The sequence below is a fragment of the Anolis carolinensis genome, unplaced genomic scaffold, assembly GCF_035594765.1.
Source record: "Anolis carolinensis isolate JA03-04 unplaced genomic scaffold, rAnoCar3.1.pri scaffold_13, whole genome shotgun sequence".
Taxonomy (NCBI): domain Eukaryota; kingdom Metazoa; phylum Chordata; class Lepidosauria; order Squamata; family Dactyloidae; genus Anolis; species Anolis carolinensis.
In genome coordinates, this window is record NW_026943824.1 from 12,539,815 (window position 1) to 12,558,090 (window position 18,276).

The window sequence follows — 18,276 nt, forward strand, 5'->3', positions numbered from 1 at the left end:
TTTTTAATTATTATTATTATTATTATTTTATTATGACACAGCAAACAAGATAGATATGCTTATTATTATTATTATTATTATTATTATTATTATTATTATTATTATTATTATTATTATTATTGAATGTTAAATGCAGCAGCCGTAAGTTCAGTATTAGTCTGCTTTCAGTCTCCTTTGGGAGATACATTATTATTATTATTATTATTATTATTATTATTATTATTATTATTATTATTATTTTGGAATATTAAATGAAGCAGCTATAAGCTCAGGATTAGTCTGCTTTGAGTCTCCTTTGGGAGATACATCATCATCATCATCATTACTAGTTTCCAACAGACCTCACAACCTCTGAGGATGCCTGCCATCGATGTGGGTGAAACGTCAGGAGAGAATGCTTCTGGAACATGGCCATACAGCCTGCAAAACTGACATCAAGCCATGATGATGATGATGATGATGATGATGATGATGATGATGATGATGATGATTAGATGCACAAGATGAGTACACAGCAAACAGAACCACTATGCTTGCAGTTGCATTTGGAATTGCAATTGCACAAGAAACAATGACCCTGTTTTGGAGCAACGCAAACTCCAATGCCCGTGGCGTTTGCAATCTCTCTTCTGGACATTGCCTTCCTCTTGCATCAATCTCCGGTCCAGCCTTCTGTGCCGAAGGCGCCGTGCCTTCCAATGTCCCCAAAGAAGGTGAACTCAGACAATGACCTGTTTTCAAAAATGGGCCACCCTTTTGTAGGCGAGAAGTCACCTGGCCTCGCCAGCCCAAATCTGGCTGAGAAAAGATGACCCAGAGAAAGGCAGGGCACTAGGAGGGGCCCCAAAAGAATGAGGATGTTCCTGTCCAGCTGGAATTCCCTGAAATCGAGGCAAACTTGGCCAACCGGCTCCGAAGCTGATGGGCATGTCTCCCTTTCAGAGAGAGGAGGAACATTCAAGGGGTCTGATGCAGGAGGATAACGTCTTTGCTTTGGATGGAATCCTAGAGTCGGAAGGGACCTCAAAGGTCATCCAGTCCAATCCCCTTCTGCACCATCAAAACACCCCTGACAGCTGGCCATCCAGCCTCTACTTAGAAACCTCCAGAAAAGGAGATGCCATCATCACCACTATCTATTATTATTATTATTGTTACTATTATTATTATTATTATTATTATTATTCAATCCCAGCATTGGAAGTGACCCCAAAGGCCATCCACTCCAACCCCCTTCTGCACCATCAAAGCACCCCCAACAGATGGCCATCCAGCCTCTCCTTAGAAACTTCCAGGGAAGGAGATGCCATCATCACAACTATCTATTATTATTGTTGTTGTTATTATTATTATTATTCAATCCCAGCATTGGAAGTGACCCCAAAGGTCATCCACTCCAACGCCCTTCTGCACCATCAAAGCACCCCCAACAGATGGCCATCCAGCCTCTCCTTAGAAACTTCCAGGGAAGGAGATGCGATCATCACAACTATCTATTATCATCATCATCATCATCATCATCCTCATCATCATCCTCATCATCATTTAATTACTTATTAATCGCCCTCCATCCACGATGCTCTAGGCGATTTACAAGATAAAATTGTAAAGGATAAAAATACATACATACAAATGTTAATAAAATTAACATAGATTAAAAGCTCTAGTAAAGAGCCAGGTCTTGAGTGCGAGGGTAAAAGGCCCCAACTCACGCATGGCTCTCATCTAGGGCGGCAAGGCATTCCATAAGGCAGGGGCAGAGATAGAAAAAGCTCTGCATCTGGTCCTTTCCAAGTGCACTTCTCTAGGACATAAAGTAAGTCTTGTTGGGATGGTCGTTGCGACCTCTGATGATGGGAGAAGGAGAGACGGTCCCTAAGGTACGATGGGCCCTGGCCGTAAAGAGTTTTGAAGGTCAGAACTAGCATCTTATATAGACCACGGTAATCAGTTGGAAGCCAATGCAGATGCTGCAGCACTGGTGTGATGTGGCATTTCAAGGGTGTTCTTGTGAGTAGCCTGGCTGCCGCATTCTGGACAATACGGAGCTTCCGGGTCGTGGACATCGGAAGGCCAACATACGGGGTGTTGCAATAGTCCAGCCTAGATGTGACCGTGGCCTGGATGACTGTTGCCAGAGCCTCATCCGATAGATAGGGTGCCAGTTGCCTCACTTGTCGTAGGTGGAAAAAGGCCTGTTTGCTGGCAGCAGCGACCTGAGCTTCCATTGTCAGCTGCGAATCTAAAACGACACCCAGGCTCTTAACGGTGGGCGAAGGAGATAGGGCAGCACCATCGAAGGTGGGAAGCAAGTGGGTCAGACCAGTCGAGCGGCCATGCCAGAGAATCTCCGTCTTTGCCGGGTTCACCTTCAGTCTACTAGCACCTAGCCAGTTCGACAGAGCCTCCAGACAGAAGGTGAAATTGTCTGGCATTGACGTTGCTCCAGGCTCCAGGCGCAGAAGGAGTTGGGTGTCGTCCGCATATTGATAGCAGTCTAGGCCGAAACTCCGAACCAAACTAGCAAGGGGTCTAATGTAGATGTTGAAGAGAAGAGGGGAGAGAATGGCACCTTGGGGTACCCCACGTAGGAGGGGAGATGTGTCAGAGACTTGACCCATATACTCCACGCATTGGCTCCGGTTTCGCAGAAATGAGTTGAACCAATTGAGGGCCTGACCGCGAACTCCGGACATGGCGAGAGGGTGAATCATTAGTTCGTAGTCAACGGTGTCAAACGCTGCGGTAAGGTCGAGAAGTACCAGAAGCGCTGATCCGCCGCTATCAGACTGGCGACGAAGTTCATCTGAAATGGCAACCAGGACTGTCTCCGTCCCATGGCCAGGGCGGAAGCCTGACTGGAAAGGGTCCAGGCCGGCTGTATCATCCAGAAATTGTTGCAATTGTTGTTATTATTATTATTATTATTATTATTATTATTGAATCCTAGAATTGGAAGTGACCCTAAGGCCATCCAGTCCAACCCCCTTCTACACAATCAAAACACCCCCAACTGATGGCCATCAAACATCTCCTTAGAAACTTCCAGAAAAGGAGATGCCACTATCATCACCACTATCTATCTATTATTATTATTATTATTATTATTATTATTATTATTATTATTATTATTATTCAATCCCAGCATTGGAAGTGACCCCAAAGGCCATCCAGTCCAACCCCCTTTTGCACCATCAAAGCACTCCCAACAGATGGCCATCCAGCCTCTCCTTAGAAACCTCCAGAAAAGGAGATGCCATCATCACCACTATCTATTATTATTATTATTGTTGTTATTATTATTATTATTCAATCCCAGCATTGGAAGTGACCCCAAAGGCCATCCAGTCCAACCCCCTTCTACACCATCAAAGCACCCCCGACAGATGGCCATCCAGCCTCTCCTTAGAAACCTCCAGAAAAGGAGATGCCATCATCACCACTATCTATATTATTATTATTATTATTATTATTATTATTATTATTATTATTATTATTATTATTATTATTATTATTATTATTATGACACAGCAAACAAGATAGATGTGCTGGATTTCATATCACAAAATCACAAGTCGAACACTTCCCAAGTGTCTAGGACTGTGTGATGTATTTTCGGATGATGCATGCAGATCCCAGCAGGGTGGCCTTTTGCAGTTGGCAGATCGTAATTTTGTCAATGTCTATTGTTTCCAAATGCCGGCTGAGATCTTTTGGCACGGCACCCAGTGTGCCCATCACCACCGGGACCACCTGCACTGGTTTCTGCCAGAGTCTTTGAAGTTCAATCTTGAGGTCCTGAGAGCGGCTGAGTTTTTCCTGTTGTTTTTCGTCAATGCGACTCTCACCTAGGATGGCAAACATCAATGATCCAAACCTTTTCCTTTTCCACAACTGTGAAGTCTGGTGTGTTGTGTTCCAGAACTTTGTCAGTCTGGATTCGGAAGTCCCACAGTATCTTTGCGTGCTCATTTTCCAAAACTTTTGCAGGTTTGTGATCCCACCAGTTCTTTGCTGGTGGCAGGTGGTACTTGAGGCATAAGTTCCAATGAATCATTTGGGCCACATAGTTGTGCCTCTGTAGTCTGTCTGTGTCGGTTTCCTTGCACAGTCTGCATTTTGGGTCATCAGCTGATTTTTCGATCTTGGCCTTCATTGCCTTTGTCCTGATGTCTTGCTCCTGGGCTGCAAGGATCAGGCCTTCTGTCTCCTTCTTCAGGGTCCCATTCGTGAGCCAGAGCCAGGTCTTCTCCTTATCAGCTTTTCCTTCAATTTTGTCAAGGAACTTTCCATGCAATGTTTTGTTGTGCCAACTGTCAGCTCTAATTTGTAGTGCGGTTTTCTTGTACTGATTCTTTGTCTGCTGTGTTTTGAGGAGTTTCTGATTTTTGACTTCAATCAAAGCAGGTTCTTCACTTTGCTTGACATATTCTGCCAGGGCATGTTCTTCTTCTTTGACTGCTTGTTTTACTTGTAAGAGTCCTCTGCCCCCTGATCTTCTAGGCAGATAGAGCCGGTCAACATCACTGCGAGGGTGCAGTGAATGATGAATAGTCATGAGTTTTCTTGTTTTCTGTCCAAATTGTCCAATTCCACCTGTGTCCAATTTATAATGCCAGCAGTATATCTTATGACAGGTATGGCCCAGGTGTTTATGGCCTTGATGGTGTTGCCTCCATTGAGCTTGCTTTTGAGAATTTTCCTGACCCTTTGTGTATATTCTTTGCTGACCACAGTTTTCACATGTTCATGCTTGATGTTGTCAGCTGTAATATGCCCAGATATTTATAGGCCTCTGGCTGGTGACACTTTATTGTTTGGCCATTGGGCATATTTATGCCCTCACTTTCAATGATTTTTCCCTTCTTCAATGCCACTGTCGAACATTTGTCCAAACCAAATTCCATGTTGATATCAGTGATAAAAATTCGTACAGTGTTGGTCAGAGACTGGATTTCAGTTTCCGTTTTCCCATACAGCTTCAGGTCATCCATGTACATCAGATGCGAAATTTTGTGAGATTTCTTAGATGTTTGATAGCCGAGATTTGTTTTTTGTAAGATTGTTGACAGAGGGATCATGGCAATAATGAAAAGCAGAGGGGACAATGAGTCTCCTTGGAAAATTCCTCTTCTGATGTTGACAAGTCCATAGCTTTCATTTCCAACACACAGTTCCATTTTCCAGTGCTTTATCGTGTTTTCAATAAAGGTGCCAACGTTTTTACTAATCCCAATGGCGTCCAGGCACTTGATGATCCAGCTGTGTGGGAGTGAGTCAAAGGCCTTTTTGTAGTCAATCCACGTCATGTGAAGATTTGCTTTTTGGCTCTTACAGTTCTCCAGAATCATTTTGTCAATTAATAACTGGTCTTTTGTGCCCCTGCTTTTCTGTTTGTTGCCTTTCTGTTCATCTGGCAAGATGTTTTTTTCTTCAAGATAGTCTTGAATTCTGTCAGCTATGATGCCAGTCAGTAGTTTAAACATAGTGGGCAGACACGTTATTGGCCTGTAGTTTCCTGGTGCTGCTCCTTTTGCTGGATCCTTTTGTATGAGGTATGTTCTTCCAGTTATATTGTTGTTGTTGTTGTTGTTGTTGTTGTTGTGGAATCCTAGAATTGGAAGTGACCCCAAAGGCCATCTAGTCCAACCCCCTTCTGCACCATCAAAGCACCCCCAACAGATAGCCATCCAGACTGGTTAGAAACCTCCAGGGAAGGAAGGGACATGTCTTTGAATAGAGATGAATGTCTCCAAGCCAATTGGGTAAAGACCTTGTCAAACTACAACTCCCAGGATTCTGTAACATTGGGCGGCTTAAAGTGGTGTCAACCCACATTCGTTCAACAAAGTCAAATGATACTCTTGAGTAGCATTTCAGCAAAAGACACCTATCTCTGTATCGGACTTCCTGATGTTTGACCCGGAACGTCATAGGTTTCGGTGCTATTTTGGAAACTCGGTGATGCCAGGCAACAGGATAGTATAGACACCTTGACATCAGGGGAATTTGAGTGTTTTACAGGAAAGTGACAAAGCAGGTAAGTATCTGGAGTGAGCCCAGGATGTGTCACCTGCGCCCGCCCCAGTTCCAGCTCCGCCTGAAGCAGGTTGGGAAAGGCCTCTGGGGATAAGATCAGGACTGTTCGGCAGGGACCAGTTTTTTCGCATTGCTTCCTCTGCTTCACCTGCCGAAGGTGGGCATTGCCGCACAGGTAAGAATCTATTTGGTCTCTTCAAAGCTCTGGTGATGCTTTTTCTACTTGTGCCGAAAACCCCTTTGAGAACAGAAGCTCCTTGGGGCTTTTTGGAAACTTATGAAGTCCCGAACGCAATGGCTCGGGAATAATCCCATTGGTTTAAACCAGGGGTCGAAAAAACTACAGCCCACGGGCCACATGCGGCCCATTGAAGCCATTTATCCGGGCCCCATGGTGCAAAGGCAGAAGGGGGTTGGACTAAATGGCCCAAGGGGTCTCTTCCAACCTTCTTTATTATTATTATTATTATTATTATTATTATTATTATTATTATTATTATTATTTTATTGTATGACACAGCAAACAAGATAGATATGCTGGATTATTATTATTATTATTTGAAACACAACAAGATGAGTCTACAGTAGACACTCTGCTGGCTGTTGAATTGGATCACACATCGGACACTTCCCAAGTGTCTAGGACTATATGATGTATTTTTTTAAATTATTATTATTATTATTATTATTATTATTATTATTATTATTATTATTATTAGAAACACAACAAGATGAGTCCACAGCAGACACTCTGCTGGCTGTTGAATTGGATCACAAATCGGACACTTCCCAAGTGATGTATTATTATTATTATTATTATTATTATTATTATTATTATTTTATTGTATGACACAGCAAACAAGATAGATATGCTGGATTTTGTTTCACAAAATCACAAGTCGAACACTTCCCAAGTATCTAGGACTGTGTGATGTATTTTCAGATTATTATTATTATTATTATTATTATTATTATTATTATTATTATTATTATTAACATCAAGGCTGGGTGGCCATCTGTCAGGAGTGCTTTACTTGTGCTTTTGGTGCACAAGGGCAGAAGGGGATTGGACTAAATCCTCATTATTATTATTATCATCATAAATTATGTGTACATGCAATATATTATTAACACAGCAAAATATGAGCATTATATATATTACTAGCTGTGCCCGACCACGCGTTGCTGTGGCGAAGTCTGGTGGTATGGGAAATAAAGTCTTGAGGAATTGGTGGTAGTTAAGGTAAAGGGTAAAGGTTTTATCTTACATTAAGTCCATTATAAATGGGTTATATTGCTGTGTGGAAGGGCCTTGAGTCTACACTGCCATATAATCCAGTTAAAATCAGATAATCTGTATTTTATAGGCAGTGTGGAAGAGGCCTAAGTGAGGCCTAACTCTGCCTGTCCCCTGGGCTGAGTGGGTTGCTAGGAGACCAAGTGGGTGGAGCTTAGCTTTCTAACTGGCAGCAATTGGATAAAAACAATTATTCCTCTCCCTCTAATTAGGACTTAATTTTTCTTTTCTTTTTGTTGTATGAACGTAGAGGCATGGATGAGAGGTTGTGCTGCCAGGTTTAGTGTTTCTGGGATGTGTAGTTTTGTTGTTTTGTCCTAGGCCGAAATTTCATTACCCTTTTATATATATAGATTATATGGTACTATACCACTATAGTAACATTACATGTAATATATAATATATAATTTATATTATTATATTGCATAATTATTAGTATTATATTGTGTTACATTATAATATTATAATCAATATTATATGTATATACAATATAGTATTATTCTATTATTTTATAGTATTATCAATATTATATGTATATACAATATATTATTATATATTATTGTACTTTATATTGCATATTATATACAATATACAATATACTATATATACATATTATATTATTGGCATCGCATGTTACTGGGGGAAATAACATGTTGTTTGCCTTGGAGTCATTCCTAACTTACGGCAACCCAAAGGCAAGCCATACTTTGCAGAAATTGACTGAAAGTGATCAAAATGTTGGAATGAATGGATGAATCCATAATTTTTGTGGATGCCATCGATCTCTTTCTCCAGGTCTCCATGGCGTTCCTGCCTCGGGTTCCGATCCTGCTCTTCGTGTTTGGCCTTTACTTGGGTGAGTCACTCGATCTCTTTCTCTTCTATTATGATTTTCTATCCTTCATAAGCTTCCTTTAGAAAGCACTAGCTGTGCCCGGCCACGCGTTGCTGTGGCTTTGTCTGGTGGTGTCTGTATTTTATAGGCAGTGTGGAAGAGGCCTAAGTGAGGCCTAACTCTGCCTATCCCCTGGGCTGAGTCGGTTGCTAGGAGACCAAGTGGGCAGAGCTTAGCCTTCTAACTGGCAGCAATTGGATAAAAACAATTATTCCTCTCCCTGTAATTAGGACTTTATTTTTCTTTTATTTTTGTTGTATCAACCTAGAGGCGTGGATGAGGGGTTGTGCTGTCAATTTTCGAGGTTGTGGGGTTTTGTTGTTTTGTCGGTCGCCAGGATTCCATCACTCTTTTATATATATATATATAGATAGATTGACTCATAGCCGGAGCTGAAAGGCCTTCTTGCCTTGTTGCATCTCATTCAAAATTTATGGCACTCCTCTGGAGCAAGTCATGTGCCTTGAAGCCAACTAAGGGTGCATCTACACTGGTGAAAATGCGGTTTGACGCCACTTGAACTGCCGTGGCTCAATGCTATGGGATACTGGGAGATGTAGTTTCACAAGGTTCATATCATTCTCTGCGTACATCTATATCAGGCATGGGGCAAACTTCGGCCCTCCAAGTGTTTTGGACTCTGACTCCCACAATTCCTAACAGTCAGTAGGCTGACACGGCTCAAATTCCATTGAATCATGGGAGACGTAGTTTTGCAAGGACTTCAGCCTTATGAATGTAGTTTGACCCGCACTTTAATGGTTTTGTCACCCTGAAATTGGTGCCAGCCTGCATTCATGCTACAGTCTATCTCAGGGATCCTCAAACTTTTAAAGCAGAGGGCCGGTCCACAATCCTTCAGACTGTGGAGGGGCCGAATTATCATTTGAAAAAAAAATGAGCAAATTCCTATGCACATTGCACATATCTTATTTGTAGTGCAAAACAACAACAATAACAATGAAAGACCAATACAATATTTAAAAATGAAAATAATTTTAACCAACATAAACCTATCAGGATTTCAATAGGAAGTGTGAGCCTGCTTCTGGCCAATGAGATAGTCAGGTTAATTAGGATCGTTGTTGTGTGTCTTCAAGTCATTTCAGACTTTGAGCGAGCCTAAGTCCAAAATTATTTATTTATTCATTTACTACATTTATTTACTACATTTATATCCCACTCTTCTCACCCCGAAGGGAACTCAGAGCAGCTGTATGTACATACAATAAATTATATTATTAGCATAGCACAATATTAGCATTATATATTACTATATTGAACTATACCACTATACTGTAATATTATATGTAATATATAACATATAATTAATATTATTATATGGTATTATTATTAGTATTATATTGTATAAAATTATAATATTATTATCAATATCATACGTATATACATTATATTATATTATTAAAACTGATCTAAAAATATTATATTATAAATGAGGGCGGGGGCCAGGTAAATGACCTTGGAGGGCTGCATCTGGCCCCCGGGCCTTAGTTTGGGGACCCCTGGTCTAGATGGACCCAGAGAATGATATGGACCTTGGGAAACTACAACTCCCAGGATCCCATCACATTGCGCCATGACAGTGAAAGTGGCGCCAAGCTGCATTCATTCTACAGCGTAGATGCACCTAGAGAACGAAATGGAGCTTGGGAAACTACAACTCCCAGGATCTCATTGCATTGAGCCATGGCGGTGAAGGTGGTATCAACCTGCATTGCATTGATTCCACCGTGTAGATTCACTCAAAGAATGCTGTGGACCTTGGGAAACTACAACTCCCAGGTTCACCTCTTTATGAGATTCCTTTGTTACTCCTTCCTTTGTTGGACTCCCGTCCTAAATCTACGTCTTCTTTCCTTTTTCCTCCAGGATTTTCCTTGAACGTTGCAGGAGCTGCGTCCGTAAGTAACATCCCTTCCCTTCTGCATCTACACTACCAAATTAATGCAGTTTAACACCCCTTCGGCTGCCACGGCCCAAGACAACAGGACCCCGAGAGCTGTAATTTTGCAAGGTTTTAAACCTTGCAAACTGCAACGAATAGGGTCACGTAGCCTTGAGCCGGGGCAGCTCAAGTGGTGCCAAACCGCATTAATTCTGCGGTGTAGATGCACCCATCAAGGAAGCAGTGGAGTCTTTTAGAAACAACTAGCTGTGCCCGGCCACGCGTTGCTGTGGCGTTGTCTGGTGGTGTTGGTGAGAAATTGTTGAGGTAGTGGTGGTATTGAATGTCTGTTGTATGGCTGTCTTTATGTTTAGTATGCACATTGAAGTGGATTATATGGCAGTGTGGAGTCAGTTCAAAGCAGATAATATAAGATTCTAAATGGGTTATATAGATGTGGAAGGGCCTTGAGTCTACACTGCCATATAATCCAGTTAAAATCTGATAATCTGTGGAAGAGGCCTAAGTGAGGCCTAAGTCTTCCTGTCCCCTGGGCTGAGTAGGTTTGCTAGGAGACCAAGTGGGCGGAGCTTAGCCTTCTAACTGGCAGCAATTGGATAAAAACAATTATTCCTCTACCTGTAATTAGGACTTTATTTTTCTTTTCTTTTTGTTGTATCAACCTAGAACCGTGAATGATGGGTTGTGTTGTCAAATTTCGAGGTTGGGGGGCCTGTAGTTTTGTTGTTTTGTCCGCTGCCCTGATGCCATCACTCTTTTATATATATAGATATAGATAGGCGTAAGGAAGAAATCAGCCGCCTTTCCGCCCATTAAAAAATGGCCATAAATTAAAACGTCAAGCTGCATTCTCATCCCTTTGTACCCGAGCCTCTCCCTGAACAACATACTTGACATTTTGAACTTAGATTCTGCAGAGAGTTTGCTTCACGGCGAAGGAACACCAATAAATAGTAAAACAAAACATTCATAGCCAAGTCACCCACAGTATTTACGTATCATTATGCTGAAAAATGGCAATGTAACGCTGCTTCTTTTTATTTTTCCTTCCAGTGCCCCGTAACCAGTATTAACGGTAGGCAACCATGACAATATCCAATATATTGAATTTTTCTGGTATACATATAATAGGAAAGAACCTCCAACTAAATGTCCTTTTTTTCTTTCCAACAGCAACAGAAGTTTGTGAAGAAGTTGGGAGGTATTGTTCAGAAATCATTGTGTTGTCATATGTTTTAACTGTTGTCATGCCTTCGCCTATGTTAGACACCACAAATCTATCTCTTTAATGTGGATATCAAAATACATAGTCTGCACGGTGGAATTAATGCAAATTGACACCACTTTGCCACTACTATATAATGATATATATATATATATATCACCATATATAATGTTATATATAATGTAATATAATATTATATATTATAATATACATATATGTCTGTATATATGTATACATTGTAATATATATAATTTTTTCATGGCAGGAGTGACTTGAGAAACTGCAAGTCGCTTCTAATGTTATATATATATATATATATATATATATATATATATATATATATATATATAATTGATGCATATACATACAGTATATGCGTGTATAGATGTATAAATTGTAAAAAAAATTTTGTGTCAGGAGGGACTTGAGAAACTGCAAGTCGCTTCTAATGTTTTATATATATATATATATATATATATATATATATATATATATAATTGATGCATATACATACAGTATACGTGTGTATATATGTATAAATTGTAATATATATATATTTTGTGTCAGGAGTGATTTGAGAAACTGCAAGTCACTTCTAATGTTTTATATACCGTGTTTCCCCGAAAATAAGACAGTGTCTTATATTAATTTTTGCTCCCAAAGAGGCACTAGGTCTTATTTTCAGGGGATGTCTTATTTTTCCATGAAGAAGAATTCACATTTATTGTTGAACAAAAAAAAAGAAAATTTATTATATACTGTATAGTAGTTGTCATCATAAACCAGCATGACCAGACAAACTGTGAATCCTATCAAGAATTTCTTGTTACTACCATAATTTCCATGTACAACACTCTATGGTACGTACATTTACTGATCCTGCATGCTCTGGTGTTCTGTTCATTGGGCATGCTTCCAAACAAAACCTTTGCTAGGTCTTACTTTCAGGGGAGGCCTTATATTTAGCAATTCAGCAAAATTTCTACTAGGTCTTATTTTCTGGGGATGTCTTATTTTAGGTGAAACAGGGTATATATATATATATATATATATATATATATATATATATATATATTATTGATGCGAAGTATGGTGGTCTGGGAAATAAAGTATTGAGGAACTGGTGGTAGTTAAGGCAAAGGGTAAAGGTTTTCCCCTGACATTAAGTCCATTATAAATGGGTTATATGGCTGTGTGGAAGGGCCTTGAGTCTACACTGCCATATAATCCAGTTAAAATCAGATAATCTGTATTTTATAGACAGTGTGGAAGAGGCCTAAGTGAGGCCTAACTCTGCCTGTCCCCTGGGCTGAGTGGGTTGCTAGGAGACCAAGTGGGCGGAGCTTAGCCTTCTAACTGGCAGCAATTGGATAAAAACAATTATTCCTCTCCCTCTAATTAGGACTTTATTTTTCTTTTCTTTTTGTTGTATGAACGCAGAGGCATGGATGAGCGGCTGTGCTGCCAAGTTTAGTGTTTCTGGGATGTGTAGTTTTGTTGTTTTGTCCTAGGCCGAAATTTCATTACCCTTTTATATATATGGATTATACACACATACATACATACACACACACACTTATATATATACATACATATATTTATTGTAATAAATATCTATATATATAAAAGGATAAAAACATTTCCTTCCACACTGCCTATAAATACAGATTATCAGATTTTAACTGTATATATGGCAGTGTAGACTCAAGGCCCTTCCACACAGCTATATAACCCATTTATAATGGACTTAATGTAAGCAACGCGTGGCTGGGCACAGCTAGTAATATAATATAATACTATACTATATTATATTATATTGACCTACTGGCTGCACATGGAATCCTATATGGATCATACTTATGTGGAACTAAGGTAGAAGTTGGGTGCATCTACACTGCAGAATGAATACGATTTGACACCACTTTGACTGCCATGGTTCAGTGCTATGGAATTCCTGGAATTTGTAGTTTTGCAAGGAAGGCCTTTCGCCTTCTCTTTCTGCCCAAAAATGCTGATGTCTCCCCAAACTACAACTCCCAGGATCCCATCGCACTTTAAGCGGGTTCAAACTGCATTTGTGTGGCTTCATTGGGTTAACTTTCCGTCTTTCTCCTTGCAGCAACGATGTCAAAATATCGGCCAACCTCAGCTTCATCGTTTGCGACAATGTAAGTAAATGAGAAACAATGCGTGTTTAGAGGCCCGTCTGTGGACCGGATCCTCAACACAACCACCTATGGTATGTTCACGGGGCCGGAATTTTTGGAATTTTCCAGTCCGAAATTCCTGAAAGTCTGCTTTTGCAAACGGGTTCTTCTGCAAAGGGTTGCATCATAGAGAGCGACACATTGATTTTGCAAACTTTGAACGGGTTTTGTACCAAGATTGGGCTCTCATTGCCTAATTTGTGTTATCGCAATGGCGGAAATAATAGAAAAGGCACTCCGTAAGGCATAGTGACCTATGACAGTCCTCATCCATCTATATATATAAAAGAGTGATGGCATCATGGCGATCCACAAAACAACAAAACTACAGGCCCCCCAACCTCGAAATTTGACAACACAACCCATCATCCACGGCTCTAGGTTGATACAACAAAAAGAAAAGAAAAATAAAGTCCTAATTAGAGGGAGAGAAATAATTGCTTTTATCCAATTGCTGCCAGTTAGAAGGCTAAGCTCCTCCAACTTGGTCTCCTAGCAACCCAATAAAAAATAATAAAAACACTAAAAATTAATACAATAAAATACTATAATAACAGAAAATAACTAAAAATAATACAAGAAAATAATAAAATATAATAAATTAAAATATAACTTACAATAAAATTAATTAAAAATGCAAATAAAGTCAAATAAAAATTACACAACAATTTTTAACCAATACCACCACCAGTTTGCCACAGCAACGCGTGGCCGGGCACAGCTAGTATGTATGTGTGTGTCATACACACACACACACACATATATATACATATACATATATATATATATACACACACACATATATATGTGTGTGTGTGTATATATACAGTAGAGTCTCACTTATCCAACACTCGCTTATCCAACATTCTGGATTATCCAACACATTTTTGTAGTCAATGTATTCAATATATCGTGATATTTTGGTGCTAAATTCATAAATACAGTAATTACTACATAGAATAACTGCATATTGAACGACTTTTTCTGCCAAATTTGTTGTAATACATGATGTTTTGATGCTTCATTTGTAAAATCATAACCTAATTTGATGTTTAATAGGCTTTTCCTCCTTATTATCCAACATATTCGCTTATCCAACATTCTGCCAGCCTGTTTATGTTGGATAAGTGAGACTCTACTGTATATGTATATGTATATGTATATATATACAGTAGAGTCTCACTTATCCAACACTCGCTTATCCAACGTTCTGGATTATCCAATGCATTTTTGTAGTCAATGTTTTCGATACATCATGATATTTTGGTGCTAAATTTGTAAAAAAATTGCTTTTTCTGTCAAACTTGTTGTATAACATGATGTTTTGGTGCTTAATTTGTAAAATCATAACCTAATTTGATGTTTAATAGGCTTCTCCTTAATCTCTCCTTATTATCCAACATATTTGCTTATCCAACATTCTGCCGGCCCGTTTACGTTGGATAAATGAGACTCTACTGTATATATATATATGATGGGAACCATGACACTTAAAGTGGGTTCAGATTATTTCAACCATCCACATTTGCTGGATTTAATGGAATTGGACCCCTGTGAAAGTGAGAAAACGCAAATAAATAAATGGCTGTTTTTAAAATCGTCTCTCTAGGCATTTTCCAAGCCATCTAGCATTGCTCTGCCATTGAATTCCAATGGAAGCTGACCATAGAATTACATTGGGAGACCTAGGCTGAAACTACACTAGCATATAAACCCAGATTATCTCCTTTGAACTGGATTTTATGGTAGTGTAGACTCATATAATCCAGTTCAAAGCAGATAATGTGGATTATAGAGCAGTGTAGAATGGGGTTCCCCAATAATAATAATAATAATAATAATAATAATAATAATAATAATAATAATAATAATAATTTCACATCATCTGAAAATACATTACAGAGTCATAAACACTTGGGAAGTTTTCAACTTGTGATTTTGCGATACGAAATCCAGCATATCTATTTGGTTTGCTGTGTCATACAATGTCGTTGTATCAATAATAATAATCATAATAATAATAGACACAAAGACATAGTATGACACAGCAAACATCATCATCATCACCATCATCATCATCATCATCATCATCATCATTATCATCATTATTTTCTATCCTGCTTTGTCTCTCTGAAGTTGAAGTTGACCAAAGAGTCCAATATTGGTGCAGAAGTTCATAGAAAGTGCCATTTCCAGTGCAATAATTCCATTACCAAATTCTTTGCAAAAAAAGAAGAAGTCATGACTTATAAATACTCTGAAATGCATGGAAAGTGCCATTTCATTGCAAAAATATCATTTGTGAATTTTGCATGGAAAAAGTCTTGATTTGCAAATATTCTGAAATGCATGGAAAGTGCCATTTCCAGCACAAAAATATCATTTGTGAATTTTGCATGGAAAAAGTTCCGATTTGCAAATACTCTGAAATACATGGAAAGTGCCATTTCGGTACAAAAATATCATTTGTGAATTTTGCATAGAAAACAATCCTGATTTGCAAATACAGTAGAGCCTCACTTATCCAACATTTGCTTATCCAATGTTCTGGATTATCCAACGCATTTTTGTAGTCAATGTTTTCAATACATCGTGATATTTTGGTGCTAAATTCGTAAATACAGTAATTACTACGTAGCATTACTGCATATTGAACTACTTTTTCTATCAAATTTGTTGTATAACGTTGTTTTGGTGCTTAATTTGTAAAATCATAACCCAATTTGATGTTTAATAGGCTTCTCCTTAATCTCTCCTTATTATTCAACATATTCTCCTGTTTTTAACATTTTATGCTGTATGTTGATTTTTGTGATGGTTTTATTCATGTTGATGTTTTACTGCTGGAATATTCGTTATTATCGTTTTATTACTGTATGTTTCGGGCTCGGCCCCCATGTAAGCCGCTCCGAGTCCCCTCTGGGGAGATGGGGCGGGGTATAAAAATAAAGTTATTATTATTATTATTATTATTATTATTATTATTATTATTATTATTATTAATATTATTATTATTAGCTTATCCAACGTTCTGCTGGCCCATTTATGTTGAATAAGTGAGACTCTACTGTACTCTGAAATGCATGGAAAGTGTCGTTTCAGTGCAAAAATAACATTTGTGAATTTTGCATGGATAAAGACTTGCAAATACTCTGAAATGCATGGAAAGTGCCATTTCGGTGCAAAAATATCATTTGTGAATTTGGCATGGAAAACAATCCTGATTTTCTGAAATGCACAGAAAATGCCGTTTCAGTGCAAAAGATATCATTTGTGAATTTTGCATGCAAATATTCTGAAATGCACGGAAAGTGACATTTCCAGCACGAAAATATCATTTGAAGATTTTGCATGGAAAACAATCCTGATTTGCAAATACTCTGAAATGCACGGAAAGTGCCATTTCGGTGCAAAAAGATCATTTGTGAATTTTGCACAGTAAATAAGACGTTTGGAGGACTTTCTCGAAGCAGCAAGGAATGCAATTACTGAGGAATGATCTCCTCAATGTCTCCCTCTTTGTGTGCGTATAGTTCCAGAACCTGAGCCAGGTGAACCGGACTTTCATTGGGAATGCCTTGGACTTTTCACTGCGGAGGAAGGCAGACGTCCCGCTCAACGTGGTTCGGGTCCTGGTCAGTGAAGTGGACGTGGAGGAGCTGGAGGCGGCGCTGGAGAGCTTCAATACCAAGGTAGAAACAGACCTTTGGGAGGGAGCAAGCCTAGAAAAGTATGGGTGCGTCTACACTGGCGAATTAAAGCAGTTTGGTACCACTTTCACTGACAAGGCTTCAATACGATGTAGTTGGGAGAGGCAGCAGCACACTTCACCTAAAACCCTGTAAAGCTACATCTCCCAATAATCTACAGCATTGAATTATAACCATTCAAGTGGTACCAAACTGCGTTATTTCGCCTGTGTAGACACACACACATGTATACACAAATAACGCAATAATAACAATAATAATAATAATAATAATAATAATAATAATAATAATAATAATAATGAATTAATTACCCGCATCTTTTTGCGGCAACAAGGGTATGGTGTGTGTATGTGTGTGTGTATATATATGGGTGTACTATGAGGGATCACCTAACACACACACACATATATATATATATAGTGTGTGTGTGTGTATGGTGTGTACATGTGTTTTTTTTATCTTCTGCAATTGTGTTTTTTTTATCTTGATGTATTTTTATCTGCAAATGAAGTGTATTATGTATGTATTTTATTTCGTTCTATTGTAATTATCCTGGCTTGTCGCTTCGGGGAGATGGAGGTGGGGTACAAAAATAAAGTTATTATTTTGATTTATAATAATAATAATAATTATAATTATTGTAACGATCTAAGAACGACTGAGATTCTTTCAGGCAGGAGGGAAAACTTTTTAATCCCACCTCTGACACCAATTTGCGGAGATGTGGAGATGGAGGTTGTTTTTAATTATATATTATATTATTATTGTTATATCTGCTGCCACCAGTTATTAAAGATGTTTATTTACGATGCCACCAGAGTTAAAGATGTTTATAATGGGCCACCAGATGTTAAGGGGATTATCAACTCTTGCCACCACTATAGAAGATGTAGCCACTGGCTACTTAGAGAGGAGACGTTTAAATCTTTATTTTTCTTCTTTCTTGTTTGCTTTTGATGGTAAAATAGATGACAGA